Consider the following 18118-nt stretch of genomic DNA (forward strand, 5'->3'; position numbering starts at 1 on the left):
ACAACAACATTAGTTAATCATAAACCAGAGATTAATATGGTATTATCACAATGTTTCATTGTGCGAGTATAAAATATTAATGTTTTATGCCAACTCGATTCCGTACAACCACGTCCATTTCCTGCCTCATCCATTGTTGTTGTACAAATAAGGTATGCCACATAAATTGTTTAAACTCTTGGTGTAATCATGTAAGCATTGTTTTTGTAAATGAATTGATATGTTTAATCATAAAGAGTAGATAATGAACTGAATTATTATTTTAATTTATGATAACTTACATTATGATTCATTCATTCATTTATAGTGTTCTGCCCATGGGCAGGTTTTTCACTGCAAACCCAGCATTCTCCAGTCTTTCTTACTTTCTGCCTTCCTCTTTGTCTCCTCATAAGATCCATATATCTTTTTTTAGTAGGTTATTTTACGACGCTTTATCAACATCTTCGGTTATTTAGCGTCTGAATGAGATGAAGGTGATAATGCCGGTGAAGTGAGTCCGGGGTCCAGCCCCGAAAGTTACCGAGCATTTGCTCATATTGGGTTGAGGGAAAACCCCGGAAAAAACCTCAACCAGGTAACTTGCCCCGACCGGGAATCGAACCCGGGCCACCTGATTTCGTGGCCAGGCGCGCTGACCGTTGCTTCACAGGTGTGGACTCCATATATCTTAATGTCTTCTTATATTATATATTATTTAATTTATCATTTTGCATTGTAGTTTATGTAACACAGACAAAAGTCTACTTAAAATTTAAAACCAGACTCATTGTTGGCAGGCACGTCTCCAGCTCAGTGTGAAATCAGATTTCGAACAAACTCGTGTGATTGTGAATGTGATTGTTTCCGAAGTGTCCAGTATATTATTCTTGATCTACTTCATTCAATTTTGAATAAATATCCCGCGTAAAAGTTTAGAGATGTGTGAAAAAAAAAAAAAAAAAACAATGTGTTGAAAAATTTTGTGGAAGAAGTTGCCGGTGATAGTTGGAAAACTCGATGCAAATGATGTAAGGTGATATTGAATGTAAAATATTCAGATTTAATTGTCCATACGATTTTGCATAGAACATAGAGCCTACGAAGTGACACACACTTTCCACGATTTAGTCTACATTTTTATAAAATCCTCCAGTTCCTAAAACTATAGTTTGTGTTTCAAATTTGGAAATGATGTGTTAAGAAAAATTTGGAGTTTTTTAAGTACAGTTTAGCGGTTTTTTAAGCTTGTGCAGCGTTAAATGGAATTCTGAGTTGGCAACACTGCTCGTTTATATTATTGCTTTGAAGCACTCAGCATATGCAATTCGTTGAATCTGTAACTTAGAAAATTCATATCATAGCAAATGCCAATATTCAAATTATATAACTATATTAGAATTCAGAGCAATTTTCGTTTATTGATATACGAGATATATTTGTGCAAAATTTCAGATCATCACATTAATATTCTCACGAAAGGAACATTTATATCTATTAATAAATGAAGCAGATTAAACAGAACCAAGAAACCCACATAGCAAAAACTTGTTACAGCATGTACTAAATAAGGTTCATAAATATGAGGTAAACATTTCATAAACATAATTTTGAAACAGTACAATTCTAAAAATACAGTCGTAACTATCCTAAACCAGGTACGGTAGGAAATTGATTCTGGCACTATGGATGAGAGGTATTAATCCCTCTTTGTGCAGGAGGCACTGAAGTGGAAAATGTTAAGCAGCAGACCGTAAGGAGGGTAGGGGTTAGGGTTGCATTACCTGTTAAACATCGGGACAGCATGAGAAAGACTTATACCTGCCAGAGGAGAAGGGGAGGGTAATTTTTGACCGTGCTATTGAAGCAGAGCCACGCTGACCTTTAGTATCACATTAGTGTCATTCTGGCTGTGGCCTCTTGAAGACGCATTTCATCAGTGTGAGTTGATCAGTCCTGTTGTGAAAGTGCAAAGTGGAGTTCTTTCCTAGCAGTGTGAGTACAGCAGCTGACTACATATGAATCAACAGTCTATTTCGTCGATATTGTGAAAAGAATGGAACTCTAAACAAGTAAGTAAATTATGTTTTAACTGTGTGTGTGAATCTTATTGACTAATATAAGCATATGAAATTAATGTTATTTCGGCTTTTCTTCCACACGTGAGGCTTCAAGCAATGCATTAATTGAGGGGTTTGCCGAAAAAAGGGCGTATACGTCAATATGGTGAATTGAGATACAGGCAATCTAAGATTTTAAAACGCACCTGAATAAAATGTTATACAGATAGTGAACAAAATTATACATTCAATTAAAAATCTTAGCAAGTATAATGTTTTGTAGCATTTAGGCAATTTATATTATTAAATTTCCTTATATTTGTACCATATAAAACTTCGGTCTATACGCCCTTTATCCATATAATGATTTGCTTAGGGGATTTAATGTAGATTTCAGATTTAAATTTCACACGGAATTGAAACGAAGATACATTTTATGACATTTATTATTTACTTCTAAAGTAATTTACATTATTTCAGATATACTGAGTAGACATTAAGTACGTAAAGCAAAATCTCTGAATATAACAGAAAAAGAAAATCTCCATTCTGTGTGAACATAAATAAATAAAATTTATTCTTTGTATAATCCTGATAACAATAAGCCCAAAAATCTTAATATTGTAACAAATCTCTTTATAGAACATAAAATATTTCCGTCTGAATCTATGAGTTTCATAAGTTTGTTTACTCTTAAAGCAAGGACAATAATGAACATAAAAATCAGTCAAAGGAAACAACCGGACTGACTAAATTGAAATAGATATATTTGCTTATTCTCTATCAAGAGAAAACACACACAGTACAATATGCACTAGCTCTACTTGTAGACTGAGAGTACAATCAAAACAAAATTTCGCTACTATGATTAGCGAATTATTCACTACATTTTAAACCGTTTTCCCGAAGGAGGGCGTAGAGGTCTATCCGCCTTTCTTCCGGCAAACCCCTCAATTATTATCAGCTATATTTTATATAATGTGGTTGTTTATTCTTGGCTGTTCATCATACATATTAACGTCTCAAAAAAAGTCTGTTAAACAGAAGGTGGCACCAGTGTTGCCAAGTCCGCGGTTTTGTAGCTAAATCTGGTGTTTTCAGGACTATGGTCAGCTACAGAATTTTACCGTCAGCGGCTAGCTATTTATTTGGTGTTTTTTGATGATTCCGACAGAAGGAGACGATATTTTTAAGTTTTTTTTCTGTAAAGATATAATAGTTTTTATATGTACTTGCGAACAACAATATTAGTTTATGATAAACCAGAGTTTAATATGATATTATCACAATTTTTCATTGTGAGAATATAAAAGTTTTATGTTAACTCGATTTGATACAACCACATCCATTTTCTGCCTCATCCATTGTTGTTGTATAAATAAGGTATGCCACATTTGTTAAACTCTTAGTCTAATCATGTATGCATTGTTTTTGTAAATGAATTGATGTATTTTAGCATAAAGTAGATAATGAACTGAATAATTATTTTCATTTATGATAACTTATATTATGATATATTATTTAATTTATCATTCCGAATTATAGTTCACGTAACACAGACATACTTAAAATTTAAAACCAAACTCATATTGGCAGGCACGTCTCCAGGTCAGTGTGAAATCAGATTATGAACCGACTGGCGTGATTGTGAATGTGATTGTTTCCGAAGTGTCCAGTATATTCTTGAACTATTTCATTCAATTTTGAATAAATATGCCCCTAAAACTCCATACGTTTTAAAGTTTAGAGATGTGAAAAAAAAAGTGTTGAAATATAGGGTGGAAGAAGTTGCCGGTGATAGCTGGAAAGCTCGGTGTAAATTGTGTAAAGCGATAGGTATATTGAATGCAAAATATTCAGATTTAATTGTCCACACGGTTTTGCATAGAACAAAGAGCCTACAAAGTGATACACACTTTTCATAATTTAGTCTACATTTTTATAAAATTCTCCAGTTCCTAAAACTGTACCCTATAGTTTGTATTTCAAATTTGGAAGTGATGTGTTAAGAAAAATCTGGAGTTTTTCAACTAAGTTTAGTGATTTTTTAAGCTCGTGCAGCGGTAAATGGAATTCAGAATTGGCAACACTGGGTGGCACACTTTCTCATTTTTCAACAACTAATTCCATTATTTCTCGTATTATCGCCGCGGCCTCATACTTAACATGTCGGCATCATACAATAACGTGCGTTGTGCTTTTAAAACATAATTTTGCAGACCGATTGTTGCTGTGTAGGTTTCACTCTAAGCGTCACGTTGTCACGTCTACTTCCGCGATAAGAATAAGCACGAGTTTGTTATATTGTTAAATGGCTATTGTAGGTTGACATTCTTAACTCTTAATAATACGGTAACTCTTTAATAATAATTTTTAATCACATACCTTAGGGTGCTATTCATAGACATTTCGCAGCACGCGCTACGAGTGTACTAAGCTAGCCCCGGCTATCCACTGGTTACTAGTACAGAATTCAAAAATCATATCCTTTCGCTAACACTGGTTTATGAATACGAAAAACGTTGATCATCCACCGGAGGCCCGCGCTAAAAATGTCTATGAATACGGCCCTAAAATGTTCGTCCTCAGCACAAGACATTGCAACCTCGGTTTTAGTCCACGTGGATTAGACAAGTAGGTGTCATTTAATAATGGAAACAACTTATTAGTTGCAATATTGAAATTGAGGTGAGTGATTGGAGCGGCGACATAAGAAATTGAAAACAACAATACAATTCAATTTCAAAGACCTGCCGAATGTTATGCACGAGAGCGCGGCGATAATATGTTATTTGTGTAGGATTCTTGATTTTTGAAATTTATTTCTAAATTAGGGTGTAATCTTTGAGATGATCGTATAAAGGATAAACTTTAGTATACGGTTTCTCTCTGCCAACAATTTATCTTGAAATGCCGTACTAAAAAGTACCAAATTTATCTGTGTTTCTCGAATGCTCATCATCAGCTTATGAAAACGCATTTTTCAATACCAACAATTTATTTTGTGGACACTAAGGTTAGAATTTTGGGGGAAAACAGGAAGGAAGATAGCCGTATTATGTTTATCATTAACAATAGGTAAATTATTTTCACTTTTGTGTTCAATCTATATAGGCCTAACAGATGAATTTCATTGTTGAGGTTAGTATCTTCAGATGTATGTACTATAGATTAAGTTAACTTATTACAAAATAATTAACCCTGTAAACTTTTATGTACGCTAAGCCAGCGACTCGCCCCTACATAAAAAGAGGAACGTGCCGCAGATCTGAAAGTAAGAATAACTTTTCATTCGCTGCATCATTTTTCGCACCTACAAAGGAAAACGTTAAGAAAAAACTCTAAGGCTCAAAAGAATCTATACAAACTACTTTTTAAAGTTCATTTAAGATAAAGAGTGTAGCGTATATTTAGATTAGATACGAATAACAATATTGAATTCATAATAATTTTTCAAATTTGAAATTTTCCCGGATAAATTTCACAAATCAGAGATACCTACACGAATTCCTTTAAAAATGATGCAGCCCTTGCCGTTTCAGTATTATACTCGTATCAAAAGTAGACCTACTGTAACCATTCTTATTAAGGGTAAAAATACACCACTGACCTACAAAATTGAGTGAAATTAATTTTTTTATAGCTCAGCTACTATAGGCTAAAAGCTAAATGAACAAAACTTTTCATGCTTAATATAAATACATTACTAGGCTCGGTATTTCAGCGACCTATAAACTGGAATGAAGTTGTCTGATTCGAAGTACGTATATGTGGCGTCACAGCGCAGGTACAGGTACGTTTGTATACAAAATAGTTACGCATCCACTGCCATCTTTCTCTAGAAAGTCAAAACCGGGACGCAGTTATAGTGAGCAGTCTTAACGATCACTGCTCTTACTAGCCGTATTATTTAAATAATTGTATCTTTGTGGCTGATTGAAGGTTCAATGCAGAGGTAAAATGTCTTAGGTAAGACGCTCAAGCGTGTAATACTGCAGGACATATCTGCAGTGCTTGGGAAAAGTGACATAAGTCAGTTTCCACAAACCTTTTTGATAATTTATTGACAACTTACACTGGTTTATTCGATTTGATTTTTTCCTGTATGAATTATTGTAATGGGAGAAATACTTATGTATTTTTTTTCCAAGCGAGCAGATGTTCCGTAAGTTGTCAATAAATTATCAAAAAAGTTTTGTGGAAACTGACTTATGTCACTTTTCCCGAGAACTGCAGATATGTAGTTGAGAATATTTGAACTATTCTAGCTGTGAATCAATGTACGAATACCATAGAATGTTAATAAATACAATACAATACTAATGTTTTCATTGCCAATGTAGACAACATTACACAAAACTGTGTAAAATAAACCTAAAAGTGACAAAAACAGTGCACTGTAAGGCACTGCAATACCGAAAGGCATAGAAAGTGAGTTGAACGTAATCCAAAAGAACCAGTGCCATCAAAATCTGAAAATTGTGAAAATATTAACTCGATGTTTAGCATGTATTTGTGTAGCCTACCATGTTGTTCAGTGCCAACATCCCAATTAATAAATTATATAATGGACATTTTAGAGAATGTCTAGAAAAGTATATAGAAAATTAGTGGGCTTTTAGTGATGAGCGACATGCAACATCCTAATGAAACAAGAAAAAATATCAGACAATAGGAATATCCTGCACTATATCATGCACCAATAACGTCTTGCAATATGAAATCATTTCAAGTGATATCCGCATATGTTCGAGTTCCGTAACTTCGAATGTACGTTATTATTCACGGCAAAGATCACGACGAAAATGAACATCACGGCTCAAGCGTGTGTTTACTAGTGCAGCTTCAGAATATCGGGAGTTGACTGTACTCCACGAACACGCAGCGACGACCTTTTTGTTTATATCCTATCCGTTACATTACCTGTTTTCGGCGCACTATACACCCAATATGTCTTTAACTTCAGTCTTTATGTAGCTGGAATACGGAATGTATACATTACACTGTATAAAACACTATTCATTTCATTAAAATAGCTGATAATTACCTTAAAAATATGAAATTTGCATAATTATTTTACAACCGTAAAGTATTTACATAATAATATCTACAATTAATTAATTAAATATCTGCACAATTCTTTTACGGAAATAATCTGAAGACCTACATCAACAACATAGTCTATTGAAGGTAACGATTAAGAAAAAATATTTCTTGAAAGAATGTGTAAAAGATTCTAGACTATGTTGTTAATATAGGTCTTTAAAACATTCCAGTAAAAAATCATGCAGATATTTAGTTAATTGTGTATTTTATGTAAATGCTTTACGGTTGTAAAAAAAATCATGCACATTTGATATTATTTTTACAGGTAATTATTATTTATTGTAATATTCTAAATAGTGTTTTATAAAGTGTAATGTATATTACGCATGAAAAGTTTTGTTCATTTAGCTTTTATAGTAACCGAGATATAAAAGAATGAATTTCACTCAATTTTTCAGGTGAATGGTGTACCTCCCCCTTTAATGTAACAAATCATAGTCTGCTTTAAAGGAGAAAATTTATTTATTGTAAATTTATTTTTCACCGAAAAAAGAAAACTCAAAGTCGCAGCATTATTTCAGTATTGCTCAATTTTATATCCCATAACTTGCTGAAAAGTCCCCCCCCCCCATCTAGCATAATTGGATCAATATATGGGCAGTTTATACAATGTGAAATGAGACTATTTATAATGACCAGACAGTGGATTTTCGGTCACTACACAGGTATAAGACGTCACATCCCTTGATGTATGGAAGGAGCGTAGAAATTAGTAGACGAAAATAGCATAGTTGAATTAAAAAAAGTTATTATTTAGCGGAAATACGTGACACGTATGCCGAGAAATAACGTTGCACCTCGAAATCACTTTTCTTGTCATGGTCGCGACAATAATTATTGGAAGGTTTTATCATAAGTGTAACAGATATTCCCTAAATTTTCAACTTTAAAATTTACCACCATAAAAGATTTGTCTTGTTTAAAAATCCATTTTTTGCATTCATATGATATTTCTTTCATTCGATCATTTAACGACATTGTATCAAATACTAGATTTAACGTCAACGGAATTTGAAATTGCAATATGGTATTTGGTAAGATGAGAGACAATTCGCCATGACACTGCCCAATATTCGTCTTTCAGCTGTGGGAAACCTAGAAAGAAAACTATCTAGACAATTAGCCCAAGTAAAAATAAAAAAACAAGCATGATATCATCTCCCGGGTCCACACCTGTGGATTAACGGTCAGCACGTCTGGCCGCGAAACCAGGTGGCCCGGGTTCGAATCCCGGTCGGGGCAGGTTACCTGGTTGAGGTTTTTTCCCGGGGTTTTCCCTCAACTGAATACGAGCAGATGTTGGGTAACTTTCGGTGCTGGACCCCGGACTCATTTCACCGGCATTATCACCTTCATTTCATTCAGACGCTAAATAACCTAGATGTTGATAAAGCGTCGTAAAATAACCCAATAAAATAAAAATAAATAAATAAATAAAAAATCTCCCGGTCAGTAGGCTAGTGGATTTGCCGCTGGAGCTAATTCTTTGGAATAGGTACCGTATTGCTAACAGATGTGAGTTTTCAAAAGAAGTATTAAATGTAGTAAATGCAATTGTAACAATGAAAATTATACAAGATATTTAAGAAGCAATTAAAAAATGTGAAATAAATATTTATGTAGGCCTAAGTAAATTAATTTAGTTTAGTTAGGAAGTTAATGCGAACGGACAGAAATACCATACGTATCTTTAATTTATTGATTTCAATTAGGTAAATTCACGCTTGTATATATAATGAACATTAATGTAATGTAATATCAATCGAGGAGTATAGAGCACTCCGTTCGGATTCTAACGGCGGACTCTCAACACAAGCATCTGACCCAGACTACACAACATTGATTTATCGATGTGCAGTTTATATATTGTTTCGCCTTTATTTCTACTGTGCTATAACAATCTAGGAAATACGTCACATATTATCATTTTAATAAAACTCGTAAAATTTCGTCTGTTAGTCACGATCTTTGTTTAGATATTACAAGTTTTCGTTCAGGAAACAAGTGTTCGGAAATATATTGAATATAGAGCCAAACATAGCAGCTATGTAGGATAGCGGCAGGCGACCTATGACAGGAGGGCATTTTAAATGAATCTAAGCCAGTCTGATGTGTTATACAATGACAACGTTTTATGTCCTCACTTATTCCCAGCTCTCTTAATAACACGTTAGTAGACTTTTTTAAAGTCGTATTTCGAGTCCCGCATGTTACTACAGATACAAGTTGCTTTATGTTCGTATTCATTTCTTCTATATACAGAGTGATTTATATAGAACTGACACATTTCTTTCTTTCTTTATTTCAAAACGAATGATGCTAGCCACAGTTTGTTATACCTCAAATGTAGAGTATCTTTGGGAGATAACTAACCTCTATAGCAAATGTTGAAAATGCTTTATTTATTCGGCTGCAAATACACTTAACGACCAGTTTTTAACGTCAAATTAAGCAGGAGTTTTGATTCCCTGTCAGGAGATGCGCAGATGTTTATTCTTTATTCCTTATTGTTGGCAGCTGTTTTCGACGTTTTGTTTTAGTCATTGAAAATACAGTACACATTAAATTAAAAGCTCTACCTTGTGAAGCAATACTGGATTAGGAATTCAATTACAGCTACTCAAAGGGCATATCAGAGAGAATTTGGTGTTCGTAATCCCCCCCTCCCCCAAAGAAACACAATACTGGGATTGGTAAACAAATTGGAAACAACTGGATCTCTAAAAGAATATGACAAATAGACAGAATAAAAAATAAACATCTGCGCATCTCATGACAGGGTATCAAAACTTCTGTTTAATTTGACGTTAAAAACTGGCCATTAAGTGAATTTCCAGCCGAATAAATAAAGAATTTTCAACATTTGCAATAGAGGTTAGTAATCTCCAAAAGATACTCTACATTTGAGGTATAACAAATTGTGGCTAGCATCATTCGTTTTGAAAGAAAGAAATGTGTCAGTTCTTATAAATCACTCTGTATTTTATCATGCTTGGAATAACTCCTCCCCTGTTGTATTTCCTTTAAATGCAGTGACTTCGAGCAAATATAATTCTTATACAGAGAGATCCTTAGTAACTCCGCGGGTGAACATTATCAGTTCTACTGTAGACTATCAATATCTGTGTTTCCACCCAAGAGAGAGATTAGACCACTGTTTATGCATCTTTGATTTTATTCCTCATTCGGCTAGTGTTTCAGTATCCCTTATCCTCCTTTGTATAGTTCGTGTGGATAATTTCATACTGTTAAAAACATCAAATTATTCAGGAAAAAGATTGTTAACAACTTTGTTTACACATGTTTTAATGAACTGTCCTTCATTACAGCACTTCAATGATCATGCAATTTCCAAAGCAATAACACAACTTGCATGGAGTTCCCTTTGACTCAGCTTGTTTCATCATATTTCAGTACCGAATCTGTTATTTGAATTTAGTTTATTTTATGTTTTAATTGCTTCGCTCCGTCCAGCTCTAAGAAAAGAAAATTATGTTTGTAGGGGAGTTGGACGGAAGGGAGGGAGTGAAGCGAAGACAGTTTACTGCGCTGCCCCTGTGACGTCAATATTGTTAGAGATCACGATGACATTTCTGCCGATCCCTGCTCTAAACTGAACCTTTTCCATGTCTGTGTTTTCATAAAAATGATTTGAAGTATATGTTTTGTGCTATGTTACTTTATTATTTTTAAATATCATAATTATGTTGAGATCATAGTTGTGGTTATAGAAATAACATCCAATAACATAGACCCCTCCAAAAGTTTGAATTTTTTAATTATTTTGAGGAATGTCGTTTGACTTATGGTAACGCGTAAATAAAAATTATATATCATATCATATATGCATAATGTAAAATGAATATATAAACAGGAAATAATGCCACAGAACAAGGAAAAGGCGGATAATTGAGTCTTCTCATACTAGATTTACCATGATGTATTCGTATGTTGGTAGACCTGAAGTCCGGAAAATAATTATAACGTAAAGTTCCATTTTCCATACTGGTTTGGAGTACGGAAAGAAGTAAAATTCGATATAGTATGAAACAAATTATATTTCGTACATTTTCCTTGTGAGTTTCGACACAATTTATTAAGTGGCACACATGTCCTCATATGCTTTAGCATTTTTGCAACAACTCCTCTCATTCTTTTTCCAGTCTTTCTTTTGCAATTGTTTCTAAAAGTGAGTACAGTCTTTGACATGGATAGATCGTGATTTATCACGATTGACGCAACTAATAAAACGGAAATTCTTTATTGTTACTTATGTAAGCGTAGTTCATTCGGTGCCGGATAGTTAAGGGTTTTTCCCTTTTAATTAAAAAAAAAATACAATCATTATATTGACTTAATTTTTCCTTTAGCATGAAATTAACACAACTACTCGTATTATCTGTGCATTTCGAACTGGCGCGGCGGCTCATGGTCAAACAATGGACTCCATTTGCCACGTGTGCTTACCCCGATCCTGGACCATCTCCTCAACTTAAGTCAGCTGGGACAGCAGGCATTACCAGTACTTCAGTTAACAGTTTTCAGTTCAGCGACTCGTGCGTGATTTGTACTTTTGTACGTTCGTAGGTGACCTTGATCCGCCAGTTCGAAATGCACAGACAACTAATATTTGTAATATAAACTCTTCAAAAATTAATCTCAAAAATGCTGTAAAGAAATGAAACGAACATAAAAATGTGCATATGGAGTACTACAGTACAGGACAGAGGACACATTTTTGGTGCTGACAATCGCATTCATAGTTGTCTGATGTTTCTGAAACATTAGCACACGCTTCGTGAGTCCACATTTTACATGATGAATATTGGATCCAGTTTTCATTGTGTTTCTCCACATAAAATGCAAGCAGTTTCAATATCGTTAGATAAATGAGTTTCTTTCTGCTTTTTGATTTTTTTTTTTGCGGATTTTCCTGTTAGAATAAAATTTCTTCACCTCGTTCAGCAGCAGAAACACGGTCGTTCAATGTACTTCTTGGAATCTGATAGATATGTGCAGCTTGCAGGAATAAGAGATTACCTGATAACACTATCAAAGGCTTCCTTCTTAGCATTCGGATTCCATCTTCTTTTGATTGGTTTAGGATTCGCTTCTGACATCATTTACGTTCTATAAAGTACGAAATATTAAATTACGAAAAAATATATAAATATAAAATGGTATGTCCGACACTGCCCGATTAAAGTGTGCGGTACTGAACGACACGGCTGAAGATACAACACCAAGATTAATCTAGAAGAATCACTTTAACTACATTAAACCAAACCAAAAAGTATTATGTAGATTATAATTGATTTGTATGAGATATGATGTATTATTTACCAAATTTCCTTTATTTTAAGTAAATTTAACTTAATGCGATACAATAACGTCTCAACAGTCACTGTCAGTGTTTCGAAGGTTTCTAGAAGAAAATCCCTACATATATTAAAAAAAATCCCTACGTTGGTCATACCAAAGCTCAATGGTTCCATTTCATATCCATGTATTTATTAGGCCTATACAAGATTGTAATCAAATCAAATTCAAGTGAGCATGATGTGCCAAAGAATATAAAAGTTTTCAAACTACAATTTTATTAGTTGCTTTCAATGAATCGCTCGAAAGATTGCCTCTTCAACAGGGAACTACGACAAAATAGTATGACCTTATTACAGCGACCAAATGTGCTAGGCGTAAATAAGACTGTTCAAACAGCAAGCATTTCACTTGAGCCCTTAATCAACAAATTTATGACCTATGTAAAAATAAATTCTGAAATGGTACGAAATAACCATAGCCTGTATCTGTAACCGACTCTCTGAAGAGAAGCGGAGAAGCAATGGCGTGGATTTTGTTGTGTTATTAGTGAGAGACAGGGATTCCTAAAATGCTGGTGAATCCAAGAATGATTATTTCATCTTTCGAGTGTAAAAATGAAGGCGATGGTGCTTACAGAACAATAGAACATTAGCTATTCAGATCATGAGGCTTTGTGTTAGGCCCCTTTTTGCGTTTTAAAAATAAATAATCCGACCAAAAATAGAAAAGTCACAGTGAAAATCCCTACACATGGCAACACTGGTCACCATCAACGGTTAAAATCACACAGGTATTCACAATAAAGGGTAGCAGTTCATAACTAGTAGAAGGATCGACACAGTTGTTCCAATCTCGTCGTGATAAAAAGCACTAGAAATGCTATCGCCCGGTACTGCCGCCATCGGCAATGAACGACCTCTCCTTACTCAATTTTATTTCATAAGCTATAGACCTACTTTCATAAAATAAACTGATTTCAATGCCGAGTTTCTTCTCTCCAGGTGTATGTATAGATAAAGTTACAGTATGTTGAAATAATTTAGTGAATACAAGAGAAACATGGAATAACTCTTCTCTGATTCTCAGCCTGATGAGTTGGATTGTTGCTTCCGAGGTTTCGATGACTACCTCTGCCATCTTTTTCAGGGATTGAAGTCACGTGGAACCATGTCTGTTCGGTGTATGAGAATTATTTCTAGGCTTTGTCTCAAAATAATTGACAAACATTCGTTTGGCTCAATAAAATTATCAAGATACTATCGGTTGTCTCAAAATAATTGACAAGAAACATTCGTTTGGCTCAATGAAATTATCAAGATACTATCAGTCGTCTCAAAATAATTGACATGAAACATTATTTGGTTCAATGAAATTATCAAGATACTATCCATTGTTTAAAAATAATTGACAAGATACATTCGTTTGGCTCAATGAAATTATCAAGATACTATCAATTGTCTCAAAATAATTGACAAAAAACATTCGTCTGGCTCAGTGAAATTATCAAAAACTATCAGCACTTACGGTATTATTGTTGGTCGTTCATTTAAAACCAAAGTTCCACGTGCGTAATTCAACAGTTCTATATATAACGCACTGAATATACAAATTTTAATCGGCTCTCTGGTTCTGGTTCCTTGAATAAAAAATATTTCAGGTCAACAGGGTTATTAAAACACGTTTAGAAAGTCTAGAGAAAGTGTACACCGTAATCTGTAACCCTACATTACTGTGCTGATTTGTTTCTGAATATAATTCTATATTGTCAAATCCTTATTTATTTTCATCTGCAACTTCTTGCTATACTTACATTAACTATGACATATTTCTACCCATCAGGTGATCAGAATGGTGTCTACATGTGCTTTCGATGATTCCAATAGAAGACAAGTGAAGACATTCTGTCATGGCTTCGTATATATCACACTACTGCAGCAACGACTAATTCATAATTGCAATTTCGGTAAGTGTATATCTTTCATTAAAGTTTTATTGGTTTAAAAATATTGAAGCCATTACTTCTTTTCATCACTTATTTAAGTCATCGGAGTGGAAAGCATAAAACAGGCATGTCAATTGATGCCCACAGGAGCAAGCGCGCGCTTTAGAGCCCAGGAGAGCCTGAGCGCTTTACAGCGGAAAGGAAAGAGACAGACGAAAGAGGCGGTATATGCCGCTTGGTCGAGCTATATTCAGGGATGGCCAGCACTTATTCAATAGATAAAGGGAAGAGAACTTATTAAAACTGTATCCATGTTAATTTTTAGATTTGCCTGAGAAGTATAAGTGCATTATAAGAATGTAAGTTTTAATTTTAATGCTTATTTTTCACAAGTTTTATTTTTTTATTAAAAAAAATATTTCCTCAACGTTTCGTATAGAAAAGTGAAATTTTCAGGTATAGGCCTATTTATTTAGTAGCCTTACAGAATGTTTTCGTAAATCTAATATACCGTATATACGTATTACTGAAGATAGTGTATTGAAAATTTTGAAAATATTCGCATGGGAATTGTTTGTAAGGAAATGAATTAGCCTAACAAAGCAACTACTGTTACGTCATAAGCAAAAGATACGTGCCCATGTGTTGTAAAAATGTCAGCTCTATACCTTCAGCAGATTTCGAGAAAATAATGTAATATTCTGATGATAGGAAGTTGCTCACAAATATCACCTTAAAGGCATAATGCGATAAGAGTTTTGTTATGTAATATTAGTTATACTTAAAACATATACAGTACCTAAGTAACTTTGCTTTGTACTGTAATATTGTTTTCATTAGTTTATTGATTACTTTTGTAAGGCTAAAGATACCATCAATATAAATTCCAACTTATCATGTCATACTTAATCTCTTTGTTTGAAATATCACTTTCTTTATGAATGATGTGTTTCATCCACTTAATAGGCCTACAGTATAATATTATACTACTATGGAATTTAAGTGAATATTCCTTCTTAACTCTCTATTATGTTATTAAGATTTAAAACACAAGTGCAATATTAAGAAATCAGTGTTAGTACTTTTGTTTTACAGACAATATAGATAATATTAAACAGAAAGAAGCCATATAAAAATAACGACATAAAATTTCACGTTCCGTTTGAAGTTTGTGCACCACTGTTTTCTTAATCTAACAGGTTGCTTATTCATATACACAACTCTTCCTCTTTCCATACTTAGCGCTTGCTGCCCGCGCACAACGTCAAGGTCAGAAAAGTGCGCTTGCTTTGACATCACTGGCATAAAAGATTAAACTTAATTGGATACAATACTCGAGTATTAGAGCAATCTGACAAAACTTCACCTCAAAATGGGAGAATTCTGTACTTGACGAGGAAAATTTTGTTCCAGGAATCTACGAGTACTGTGGTAGATCTCCATGTTTGACCTATCCTGCATGGATTGGCAACGTCTTCGGAGGAATATTGTTCCTAAAACAGAACTTCGACAAGACAAAGCCAGCACGTGCGGTACCACATAATCCCTGCCACATGAAGACGAGTACACTTCTGTGTTTGCTGATCCTGGTCTATTGCCCAGTGAGTCCCTTGACGTGTCTTTCATGATGTATTGTACAATGACATGATTATCTCAGAATGTGTTTTTATGTCGAGAATTAATATAGAACACGAATGAAAGGATTCAAAAACAGAGTAAGTTATATTTCCATGAAGTGATTAAATTAGAGTAAATTCTATATTTTGATTCAGTCTCGGAATAGAGTATTTTGTTAATATGTTCTTCCAATCTAAGGTAAAGAATTATTATTGATATTACATGAAAAACAAATTACGGTTAATTTAACGACGCTCGCAACTGCCGAGGTTTTATCAGCGTCGTCGGTGTGCCAGAATTTTGTCCTGCAGGAGTTCTTTTACATGCCAGTAAATCTACTGGCATGAGCCTAACGCGTTTCAGCACAATAAAATGCCACCGACCTGGGCCGGGATCGAACCCGAAACCTCGAGCACAGAAGGCCAGCGCTATACCGACTACGCTACCAAGGTCAACGATATTACATGAATTTCTGACAATTTCTACATTTCAATTCAACACAATTTAATTCTTGTATATATTTCCCCGGCTCATATATCAACAAGGTTATGTTAAAGTCAAATTTATTTCCGTTTAGAAGTAGAGAAATACATTATTTGTACCATCATTACACTTCAAAATTTACCGAACATAGGAAATTTCTCGACAGAGTAAATCGACCGACATAGATACTAGGAAATGCCCTTTTATCTGGTGTAGAATGCATTCTATTTACGGTCTAATGTTCCGTTAGGCTTCAGACATGTGAGGTCCGTAGCTCTGTTAAAGCAAAAAAGACAGTCAGTTTCCTATGCCTAGAAATTTCCTGCATGCGAGAAAACGCTGATTTGCAGCACTCCAAAAGTACAGATGAGGAAGCGAGACCTGGCATGTGAGCAGTGCGAGAAGGGAAAGAATGAGCTATCAGAAAGAGAATTTGTTACATGATGGTTGATAATGCACGAATCTACCGACACTGAAGTTCATCTCAAACTAAAATCTATCTTCCTCCACCATACCCATTGGTGATACAGCAATGACGCGTGATAAGGTCACAGGACAGGTCTTGCCTCCTCTACTGTATATTACCACAGTCTAGTATACGCAATCACGAAGCTTGAATCGTGAGGGTGCTAGAAACAATAGACTGTGCCGGTACTATTTCGCATTGTCTGTAATGAGGCAATGTTAGCGATCCTAGTATTTAGCAACTATCTATGGATGCATATTTACTACGGATTGAGCTTCGTGACTGTATATACTAGACTGTGATATTACCATGTTTCAAGAGGACAACATAGATACTACAGAGATATTATAATGAATATTGTATAGTCTAATGGGGCACTAAGGTGGTGGCACTTTGGTGGAATAATATATTACTACAAAATGCTTATATGCATTCTCCATAATCCTAATTTAACATGGTTTTCCATATTTCTGCTTGTAATATTTTCCTTTTTTTCAAATCGCTATATTTTGTTTCAAATATATAACTAAAAAATAAACGTGGAATCAACCTTTCAAATGATAGGACGGGTCCTCCATCCGCGACTGAGCATGGTACAGCATGGCAAGATATTTTAACGTGATATTTAACTGCTATTCTGAAAATGTGATGGCACTACTTGCCAAGCTATTTTTCTAAGTTTCTACGAAATTCTCATAAGCAGTACATGTTGAGACACAGTCGTAATAGTCAAGAAGGATCGGTAGAACGGAGAAAAATTCTCCCCGCCACCGGGACTCGAACCCGGGTTTCCAGCTTTTACGTGCAGGCGCTTTATCCACTAAGCCACACCAGATTCAAATTCCGATACCATACTGAATCCCTCTCTTTGAGTTCTACCTATTGTGTTTTCCTTTGTGAGAGGGATTCAATCCGGCATCGGAAGTTGAATCCGGTGTAGCTTGGTGGATAAAACACCAGCACGTAAAAGCTGGAAACCCGGGTTCGAGTCCCGGTGCCGGAGAGAATTTTTATTCGTGCTACAGATTCTTCATCATATGGAAACGCAGAATCTCTGCCAAAAAACTTCATATGTACTTCGGTACATCTAGTAATGGGCAATCTAATATTCAAGATTTTGCTGCTCTTAGTTCCCCATTTGAT

General features: G+C 34.7%; 1 long non-coding RNA gene across 1 annotated transcript; it reads left to right on the forward strand.

Annotated features, from left to right (window-relative positions):
- Positions 1-1904: 1904 nt before the first annotated feature.
- On the forward strand, positions 1905-17786 carry LOC138698881 (uncharacterized). The gene is made up of 3 exons (XR_011331978.1): positions 1905-2051; positions 14307-14430; positions 15823-17786. It is a non-coding gene; the product is annotated as an uncharacterized lncRNA (long non-coding RNA).
- The last annotated feature ends 332 nt before the right edge of the window (positions 17787-18118 follow it).

This window comes from Periplaneta americana, chromosome 4, assembly GCF_040183065.1.
Source record: "Periplaneta americana isolate PAMFEO1 chromosome 4, P.americana_PAMFEO1_priV1, whole genome shotgun sequence".
NCBI classification, from domain to species: domain Eukaryota; kingdom Metazoa; phylum Arthropoda; class Insecta; order Blattodea; family Blattidae; genus Periplaneta; species Periplaneta americana.